Source organism: Hylobates moloch, unplaced genomic scaffold (assembly GCF_009828535.3).
Source record: "Hylobates moloch isolate HMO894 unplaced genomic scaffold, HMol_V3 SCAFFOLD_13, whole genome shotgun sequence".
In the NCBI taxonomy this organism is placed as follows: Eukaryota; Metazoa; Chordata; class Mammalia; order Primates; family Hylobatidae; genus Hylobates; species Hylobates moloch.
This window is the reverse complement of record NW_026652288.1, coordinates 60,734,780-60,744,724: the sequence shown is the minus strand read 5'-3', so window position 1 is coordinate 60,744,724 and position 9,945 is coordinate 60,734,780. Positions and strand designations below refer to the sequence as shown.

Here is a 9,945-nt window from a genome sequence, read left to right as displayed (position 1 = left end):
GGAAGAGAAGAGGGTTTGAGTTGTGGAAAAAAAAAAAAAAAACAAAAAAAACACAAGGATTTTAATTTTAGACATGTTACATTTGAATCAAAAACTTTGAACATTTTATTTTAGGAATACATAAATATGTGTATAAGTAACTATAAATATATATCAACAGAAGACTATCAATTCTAAATCTCATTAAATACCCCTTTTGGGATTATGAAATAGCTTCATATGCCTAAAATATAACCAAATAAAGAGCCCTTCAAAATAAGGAACACTGAATATTATGTGATGTTTCTTATTTTAAGAACAATCATGGGCCGGGCGCAGTGGCTCATGCCTGTAATCCAAGCACATTGGAAGGCCAAGGCAGGTGGATCACCTCAGGTCAGGAGTTCGAGACCAGCCTGACCAATATGGTGAAACCCCCGTCTCTACTAAAATTACAAAAATTAGCCAGGTGTGGTGGTGTACTCCTATAGTCCCAGCTACTCGGGAGGCTGAGGCAGGAGAATCACTCGAACCCAGGAGGTGGAGGTTGCAGTGAGCCGAGATCGCGCCACTGCACCCCAGCCTGGGCAACACAGCGAGACTCTGTCAAAAAAAAAAAAAAAAAAAAAGAACAACCATGTAGAATGGAAGCTTATTTTAGTAAAGCATGTTACTCTACTGAAGTCATAAATAGAATTCTTCCTCCTAAATACTGCCAGCAGAAAAAAAATTTTTTTAATGCTTCTTCCCAAAAGGTACCTTTTCTTTTCTTTTTCTTTTTCTTTTTCTTTCTTTCCTTTTTTTTTTTTTTTGAGATGGAATTTTGCTCTTGTTGCTCAGACTGGAGTGCAATGGCATGATCTCGGCTCACTGCCACTTCCACCTCCTGAGTTTAAGCGATTCTCCTGCCTCAGCCTCCCAAGTAGCTGGGATTACAGGCATGTGCCACCACACCTGGCTAATTTTGTATTTTTAGTAGAGAAGGGGTTTCTCCATGTTGGTCAGGCTGGTCTTGAACTCCCTACCTCAGGTGATCCGCCTGCCTCAGCCTCCCAAAGTGTTGGGATTACAGGAGTAAGCCACCGCGCCTGGCCTCCCAAAAGGTACCTTTTCAACAGAAAAGACAAAAACCATGTTTTTGCCTAGCAAGATCTTAGCATAACACAGCGCCCCCTGAGAGTATGCCTTGAACATCCTGGGATGATCCAGCCCTGGTCCTTACCTGAGAGCTCATACTATGCATTTGTGACTTGTTTTAGATATTCCTGTCTTCTGAGCTTGTTTTCTCATTTGCATCCTCATTTTGCTTGATACCTTTCATCACTTTCCTGCTATCGACTTTGTTTCTCTTTGTCTTGGATGAAGATCCTTTTTCCAGCTATATCACCTTTGGATGTCCACTTATAAATGAGAAAGTAAGGATTATCACACAGGATCAGAACTAAGGAACAGTCAGCCCTGTATCCTGTTTCTCAAAGTATCTCTAAGGGCTTATGGAAGTGTTACACCTGCCCTCAAGTCTAGTCAAATGCATATTTAATTTGGACTGCAAATTTATGGATTTATGTTATACTTGCTTTGGAGAAACATTTTAAACATGCTTTTTACCTTTACTTGACTTATTCCAGAGCCTGCGCTTGTAGATCCTGTGTTATTAGGAAACTACTTTGTGCATAATTTTTAGGGTGTAGTGTCCCAGAAGTGACACCAGTGGTATCTAAGTTCTTCCTACTTATTGCCAAACTGATTTCCAGTAATAATAATTATTAATGACTGAATACTTAAGACATATTGTTAATTATTTTTAATGCTTTACATGTATTAACATATATATTTCACAAAGCCTTATGAAGTAGGTATTATTGTCTATTTCCATTTTAAATATGAAGAAACTGAGGCACAGAGAAGTGAAGTAACTTGCCCAAGTTCACAAAGCTAACAGGCTGTAAGAGCCAAGATTAGAACTCAGCTAATCTGGCCCCAGAGCCCACATTCTTAACCCCTAAATTTGCTATCTCACAAAATGTGGTACCAATTTATATTGCCCCCATTAGTAAATACAAATGCTATACTCCATTTTGGAACACTTCTACTTTTTTTTTGAGATGGAGTTTCACTTTTCTTGCCCAGGCTGGGGTGCAATGGCATGATCTTGGCTCATCGCAAGCTCTGCCTCCTGGGTTCAAGCGATTCTCCTGCCTCAGCCTCCTGAGTAGCTGGGATTACAGGCATGTACCACTACATCCAGCTAATTTTGTATTTTTTTAATAGAGACAGGGTTTCTCTATGTTGGTCAGGCTGGTCTCAAACTCCAGACCTCAGGTGATCCACCCGCCTCAGCCTCCCAAAGTGCTGGGATTACGGGGATGAGCCACCGCGCCCAGCCCACTTCTACTTCTTAATTAACACATTCTTATAGGTTCAAAACTTATCTTTCTCACCCTAAAGTTAAGATTGAGAGTTGAATTGGAGGCCTAACTCTTCTTTAATACCTTCTCTCTCCTCATTCCCACTGTAGGAGAAATGGGAGTGCAGGTGTGGGCTTAACAGCTGTTTCAGCATGAAGTGAACATAATAGAATACTTCGTGCCTATAAACTTGGACTTTGAAACTTAATTGCCCCATTTTTATTTCTGCAAAGTGTGCAAAATAATAACAGGTACGTTTTATTGGACACTTATTATATACCAAGCATTGTGCTTAGGTACTCTGTAGGCATTGAGTCATTTGATCACCAGATGGGTATCTGTATTAGTCCATTCTTGCATTGCTTTATAAATCACCCAGTCTCAGAAACACCTGAGACTGGGTGATTTATAAAGAAAAGAGGTTTAATTGGCTCACAGATCTGCAGGCTATACAGGAAACATGGGAGCATCTGCTTCTGGGGAGGCCTCAGGGAGCTTTTACTCGTAGCAGAAGCCAAAGCAGGAGCAGGCACTTCACATGGAGAAAGCAGGAGCTGGAGAGTGAGAAGAACCAGATCTCTGGAGAACTCACTCACTATCTTGAGGAAAGCACACAAGGGGATGGTGCTAAACCATACATCCGAAATCTGCCCCCATGATCCAATCACCTCCCACCGGGCCCTACTCCAACATTAGGAATTACATATTGATATGAGATTTGGGTGGGGACATACGTCCAAACTATATCCATATCATTTCCCCGATTTTGCAACAAGCTAGGGAGTTGCACTCACAGTTGACCTGCAGAATGTTGCATATCAGACAAGTTAGACATTAAACTTCCAGGACTGATTATTTGGTCCTGGGTCTTTAGTTAATTTGAATAAATGTCACAGTATTGCCATACAGTTGCAATTTCCTAATAAACTCCACTCCCACCTCCCGTAACAGATAAAAAATAAATAAGTGACCTTACAAATATGACTCAGGCCCAAATCAGAGACAGTAGACATTTTTAAAGCATCTCGGGTCAGGTATGGTGGTTCAGGCCTGTAATCCCAGCATTTTTGGGAGGCCGAGGCAGGAGGGTGGCTTGAGGCCAGGAGGTTGAGACCAGACTAGACAACAAAGTGAGAATCTGTTTCTACAATAATAATAATAAAGAATAACAAGGCATAGTGGCACGCACTTGTAGTCTCAGCTACTCAGGAAGCTGAGGCGGGAGGATCCCCTGATTCCATTTGAGGCTGCGGTGAGCTATTATGATTGAACCACTGCACTCCAACCTGGGCAACAGAATGAGACCTTGTCTCTAAAATTATTAACTAATAATAAAAGATAGTTTTGTTCTGGGATTTTAACTTCAGTTTAGAATCAGTGGGGGTATTTGACCTCTTGCCAGAACCAGTTATCAATCTGGTGAGGTAGGATGTTCATTTCAATGATGGAAGAGGTAACAATTGCCCCTGACACAGTGCTACCCACCAAGGAATGTTAGGGCACACAGTGCCATGTATCTGCAGAAGGCTGACCAACACAATTTGGGAGCTCTTTTAATTGCAAATGTGCTTTTTCCTATGGCTGCTTTACTAACTTCTAGTGTCAAAATATTGTCATCTATGGATGAAATTCAAAGAACATCAACGATGATATAAAAAGGGTTAATCAGGCAAAGAAATGTGAAAGTCAAGGAAAACCAATAATCTTAAAGACCATTTGTGGTTTAGGGTAGACCCTATAAATAGGAATAAAAGACTGCAGAATAAACAATTTATTTTCTAGTAAGATTGGATTTGTTCATCTAACAGCTGCAGTGTTTTCTGTTACAAGTAGGAGATATGCAAGACACTTGTTCTGAGATAATCTCACCAGCTGACTTTCCTACTTTTTCATCATCATTAAAAATCAGATTTTCCACTGATAGTCCTTCACAGATTTTTAAAAAACACTATATTCAGAAAATAGTTTTGATCTTATTACCCAAAAATTATTATACAAGAAGACTGCTGGTATCAAACCAGATGTATTTGGAAAGCTTTGAAAACCAGTGCAGGAAAACACATATTCTCTGTAAGCGCACAGCTGGTGGTGGCCCCTTCTGCAGCTGTCCTACTGGGCAACCCAGGTAGGGAGCAAGTGCAACCCGGGTGAGTACAGGGTGAAGCTGGGATGACAGCAGATGTGGCTTAAGCTCAGGCTGAATCCTCTTTGGGGTATAATTGATTTTTCTTCACAAAGCTGCCCCACCTTCCTGGAGCCATACAAAAAAGAGCTATGGGGGCTACAAGAAAACTCTCGGGTGACCTAAAGTTACCCAATTCTACTTTCATAGTACAAATTCCTTCCCTAGCCTCACTTTCAGAGCAGATACAGAATTTTCTCAGTTCCATAGGATAGCCTGCAATCAAACCTGGTAATCTGTCCTGAATACCTTAATAACATTGGAAATCTGTTCAAATGGGAAAGGTCCACAAATAACATTAGATACTATCAGCAAGGCTCTTGGACCTCACAACCCTATTACTGAGAAAACTAACTCCCTGGACTCTACTGAAATAGGGCAGTGGTTCCTATTCAGAGGCAGAGTGGCCCGAGACCGCTGCCACCCACTAACCCTCCAAAGATGGTTATTCCAGAATCAGGGAACATTTTAGATCCAGCCACAGAAAACTGGCTTAGCAGTCAGCTCTGGATGCAAGATTCGGATGTGCCACTTAGGGCTGTGTGGACTTGGGATAAATTCCCTAACCTTTGAGTCAGGGATTAGGATAGGCTGCCCTATCAGGAATGTCAAGAGAATTAAACAAGAGACCATCTGTGAAGTGTTTAACCTGCTGTTTGTCTCTCAGTAAGCACACAGTGAATAGAGGAATCACCTAGACATCCCTGGCCTCAATTTGAGACCACAGCAGCCTCCATGTTGATGTTTACTCAGGTTCTAGGTTGTCAACTAAAATCCAGAGGAGGGGTGAAGATCCTTCTAACTCTAGGCCCAAGAATGTCTGACTGCAAATGGTTGCAGCACCACTGTGAAGACTGAGCACGGATTTTGAATTCAGACCTGAATGGTGATCACTTCCCCTTCACTAATTACTGTCTTAGGTGAACATGGCCAATTCAACTTTGTACTTGTTTTCTTAAAGAGGATAATACCCGACTGAGGGATTGAAAGCTTTAAATGAAATATTTACATGTAAAGTCCTTAGCACAATAGCTGCCATATCATAGGAGCTCAATTCATAACTATTGAATCCAATTCAAAAAGTGCTAAATAACTGCGGTCGTTTTGGTATATAGAAACTAGCAAGTAAGTGAAAATTGGAACCAAAAGATAAGCTTGGTTCAGATAATCTTCAAACACCGATGAATACACATTCTGCCTTTAATAACGTAAATATTCCAACAGGCCTATTAAGCTATGGCTCACAGTTCATCTACTTTACCTATTCTGATTTCTTACCTTATTGATAAGAATTACTTGTGCCAGGCAAGGTGCACACTACTTAAAGTCATTAATTTCACACTAAATTAGCTTCCTCTAGTAAGGTAGAAAGAACCAACTTTTTGATGACCTATAGAATATTGCTATGTTGCGTGTACTCTTCTCCCCCTTTTATTTATTTTTTTTTTTTTTACAAATTTAGAAAACAGGATTAGGACAAAAGTAAAGCAGATGAGGGAAGCAGTAAGTGTCAGAGGAAGAAATTGAATGCAGGTCTGTCTGAGCTAGGCTGCCCATGTGTTTGCCCTTTCTGTTTGCTCCGAACTTTCCGTTTCTCAGTATTTCTCAAGAGCATGCCTTCTAAATAGGATTCTCAGGAAGCCACTGTTGAACTAATAAAGGCCATTTACTGCCATTCGAAGGGAATAAGTTTAGTCCGTGATGAGTTTCAAATTTGGTTATCATCTTGCTTTCCCAGTGGTGATGAAAAAGCAAAATTCACCCAAATACAATGACTACTGTCTGCTTGAAACGCTCCAGGTAGTTAATTTTTGAATTATGATTCACCTTCCTTTTCCTGTTTTGATGAACCATGAACAGGAGACTGAACTATCCCTATCAATAAAAAGCTCGCGTTTCCACCCTGCAAATTCGCGCTATAATGACAGTCTAATTGGCTGAGGCGCAGGTGGGATTTCCTGTCGCCATTTTAAGACACAACTCCTCTGCAAGCAAGTGCCCAGCCAGTGAAACGGGGCTGTGTCTGAAACAAAGAGTAAGCGGGAAAAAAGGGAACCAGGCCCAGTTGCCCCTGCTCCCCTCTATCACGCTCCCTCGTCCCCCGGACTTGGAGCACCCCAGCTCCGTTAACCTGGACGCGCCAGGTCCTTCGGTCGGAACCACGTGGGGTCTCCCGGCCCTCCAAGAGCCGGCCCCCGCCTCTTTGCGCCTAGGCCGGTGCTTTCTCGGCGCTCAGCAAATCCCTCTGGTTCACCTCACACCCAGTCCCCAAAGCAGAGCTCCACAGGGCAGATCTCAAGAAGGGCTGGCCAGGTCTGCGGGCGCTGGATCCGGAAGAGGGGAGGTGCCTCCCGCTTCAGGTTAGGGACAAAGGGTTTCTAAAGGTGCCCGAGCTCCCCGCCGCCCCTGCCACTTCGGTCCCCTTCCCGCCAACCCGGGCCATCTGCAGGCTGTACCCAGGGCCAGCCCTCCGCTCCAACGCTGCCCGTAGTCCCAGGCCCTGCCCGCGGCTCTCCGGGCTGCGCTCGGACCTGCCACTCCCGCGGCCATCCTCATGCTGCGCCCTTCCCACAATGCAACTCCCTCTCTCCTTCGGCCCCGGTGGGGCTCTGGCATACCCAAAATGCAGGCCCCAGCGGAACGCACAGCCCTCCTGTCCTCCGCCGGTGCCCCTTTAGCCGCCCCATCCCCATCCCTAAGGGCTCTCATTCTCCAGCTGCAGCCGCAGCTGGGTTCGGAACACGCAGCCTGGCCCCAGGAGGGAGAGGGGCAGGTGCCAGGGCGGCGCGCAGCCTCTGCTCCCGGTGCCACCTTCAGTGCGCCGGGCACACGCGCGCCCCGCAACCCCTCCCTCACCCTTTCCCCGTTGCTCAATCTCCGCCAGCCGCGGTCGCTGCATCGTCAGAGAGCTGCAAGAGGGAGGCAGCAAGGCGCGGCCGCCAGCAGTGACACCATGTGACCGGCACGGCTCACTGACACGCAGCTTTGGTTAAAGAGCGGGCGCACAGGAGGGGAGGAGACGGCGCGCGGGACGGGGAGGAATGGCCTGTCCCCGTTAAACCATCACAAGCCATGGTTGCGGAAGGGCCACGCGCCCCCCAGTAGGGGAATGACTCCGATTCGTGACCCGCAGCGCCGGTGCATGTCGATGTAAGTGCGAGGCCGGCGAGCAGAGTGTGAGTGGGGGTTGGTGGTGAGGGGAGATTCTGATGCAATCCGCCCGGAAAGGAGGAGAGCCGGGCGAGCGCGGACTGGGACAGCCACGCCACTCCGCCTGAAGGTCGCCAGGAGCCTCCGCCCTTCACCTTCCTCGGAAATCCGCCAGGCCACGCCAAGCTCCCTGCCCAGCCCTCACTGACGGGGGCCACATTTTCCCGGCCTCCGCAGCCAGACCTTGACACAAAGGACATCAAACTGCCGAGGGTAAAAACCCCGGAAGGGCGGACACCTCCACATCGCCTTTTGCCACCTTTCCCTTTATTTCCGGAGGTAAGGTGATTATCTGTTCCCGGGGAGGGCTGGGCGAGCGGCAAGGGGATGTTTAGATGTCGGAGGAGGAGGTAGCGTAGAAATCTCTCTACCGGCGTGAAAGCAGAGAGAGCTCTGCTGTGCCCGATGCTTTCGGATGTTGCTTTTAGGAGAGGAAAAGTCCAGGTCTCCTGTGTTTCCCGAACGCACGCGGCAGCGCGAGGAAGCGCCAGGGCCCCCGAGTTCACCTTTGCGTGGGCTGTGGCTTACTTTTTGGTTTGTTTTCCTGTGGCTTTGGTGTGTTTTCCTGTGGCTGTGGCAGAGTGTGGTACCAGACCTGGTTCCATTTTTACGAGGGCCAGGAACCACGCAGGTCTGGAGGGAGAGCGCAGCTGACCCGAGGGCGCGACCGTGTTTTAGGAGTGTTTGAATCCCCGGCCTTTGGGGAAAATTTCCTGTGTCCGCAAGGCCCAGAGGAGATCGTGTGATGTCCCGGGGGTGCTGCGTGCGGCCGGCTGGGTAGCCGCCGCGGACCACCAGTAAACCGGGGCATGTTAGCTGTCCTTCCTGGTGCTCTGCCCCTCTGTAACGCGGGGAAGTAGGAGGGCGCGGGGAGAAATTACTAAAGGATGCTTGTAGTGACTCACTGTCCTTTTCTGCCCTGAAGAGGTTTTCCTAAAATGCAGAGGGTGGCAGGGGACAGGGGTAGTGTTTTTTCGAGAGCCGGGATGTGCTGGAGCCAGCGAACAAAAGGCCACCTCTTGCGCGGTCTTGGGCGCAGACTGCTCTCGCTTCCAGTCCCACCTCCTCCCCAACCCCCGGCGCCTAGTTCGCGTCCCTAAACATTGCCACAGAGGCCTTTAAACACGTGGGTCGGTGCCGGGAGGAGAGCGCATCTTCCCCCTTGTGCGAGCCCCTTGCCCCCTAAATTATCCACCTCCCGGCGCGTGGGGCTCCCCAGCACCTACTGGGACCCAGTAGGTTACCCAGCTGCCTGGGCACCGTTTCCCTGCCAAATCGCCCGCCGGAGGTTTGTGCTGAACTGTAGTCAGAGAAGGCACAAGTGCATATGGCAGCAAAAGGAATTTCGCGGTACCCGCGTCACGCCGCTCCCAGTGCCTTTCAGAGGCTGCCTTGGGCTGGGGAAGGTGGTGCTACAATTCAGAGTCCTTTGTCTTGCTCTGCGGCGTGGACCCGGGGTTTGTACAAACCCTCGTTCTCTGTTAGAAACCTAACTGCCGCCAGGATCACGTACTTTCTCGGACGAATCCACGGTGATGTGTGTAGCAAAAGTGAAAAAAGATGCCTCTGCTAGAAAACGGTATCATTTGCATTTGGAAGGGGTTTTGACCTCTCTGCAGTGGGTTTTTACATTTTTCAATATAAGGGGGAGGAGGAAATAAATTGATGGTTTGCAGAATGCAGGGCCCAGCGAGGGTGTAATTTGTCACCTTGATAAAAGAAACTGTGCAGCAACTCGTGCTTTTTCTGACGTCAGAAGGACAACGGAAATAAAACCTGAGCTCGGTGCATGGCTGGCCTCGTTGTCAAATATCTCATGCCAATTTGATACTCCCGAAATCTTGCAAAACAGCTAATTCCGGGGTACTGACCTGGTGTGGACCCCCTGGATTTTGGTTCGACCCCAGCCTCAAAATGGCCTTTCTCTTGAGAATCACTCGAGTTCTCAGTATGTCGCTGTAAGGAATTGGAAACTGGAATAGTTTGGTTTGAGGTCTTAATCTTGAGGTTTATTCGCTTTTAAAAAAATGTGGCCAATAAACATTTTATACAGAGGGCTTGCTGTGCGACTGGCAGCAACTAACAAGATTTGTTTCACCTTTTATGAAGCTTCCGTTCTCAGGGGAAAATAGACTATATAAATGTAGGCATATACATTCCAGGTAT

The 9,945-nt window shown here is 47.0% G+C and overlaps 1 protein-coding gene across 3 annotated transcripts in view; it reads left to right on the top strand.

Annotated features, from left to right (window-relative positions):
- Positions 1-7,419: 7,419 nt before the first annotated feature.
- SLC38A1 (solute carrier family 38 member 1) overlaps positions 7,420-9,945 on the top strand; it is a 91,998-nt gene continuing 89,472 nt past the window's right edge. Inside the window, exon 1 of one of the 3 annotated variants that reach the window (XM_032173780.2) lies at positions 7,420-8,058. The gene's annotated coding sequence lies outside the window, so the exon portion shown is untranslated. The remainder of the gene's footprint in view (positions 8,059-9,945) is intronic. The other 2 variants (XM_058427068.1, XM_032173779.2) reach the window with 2 other exon arrangements.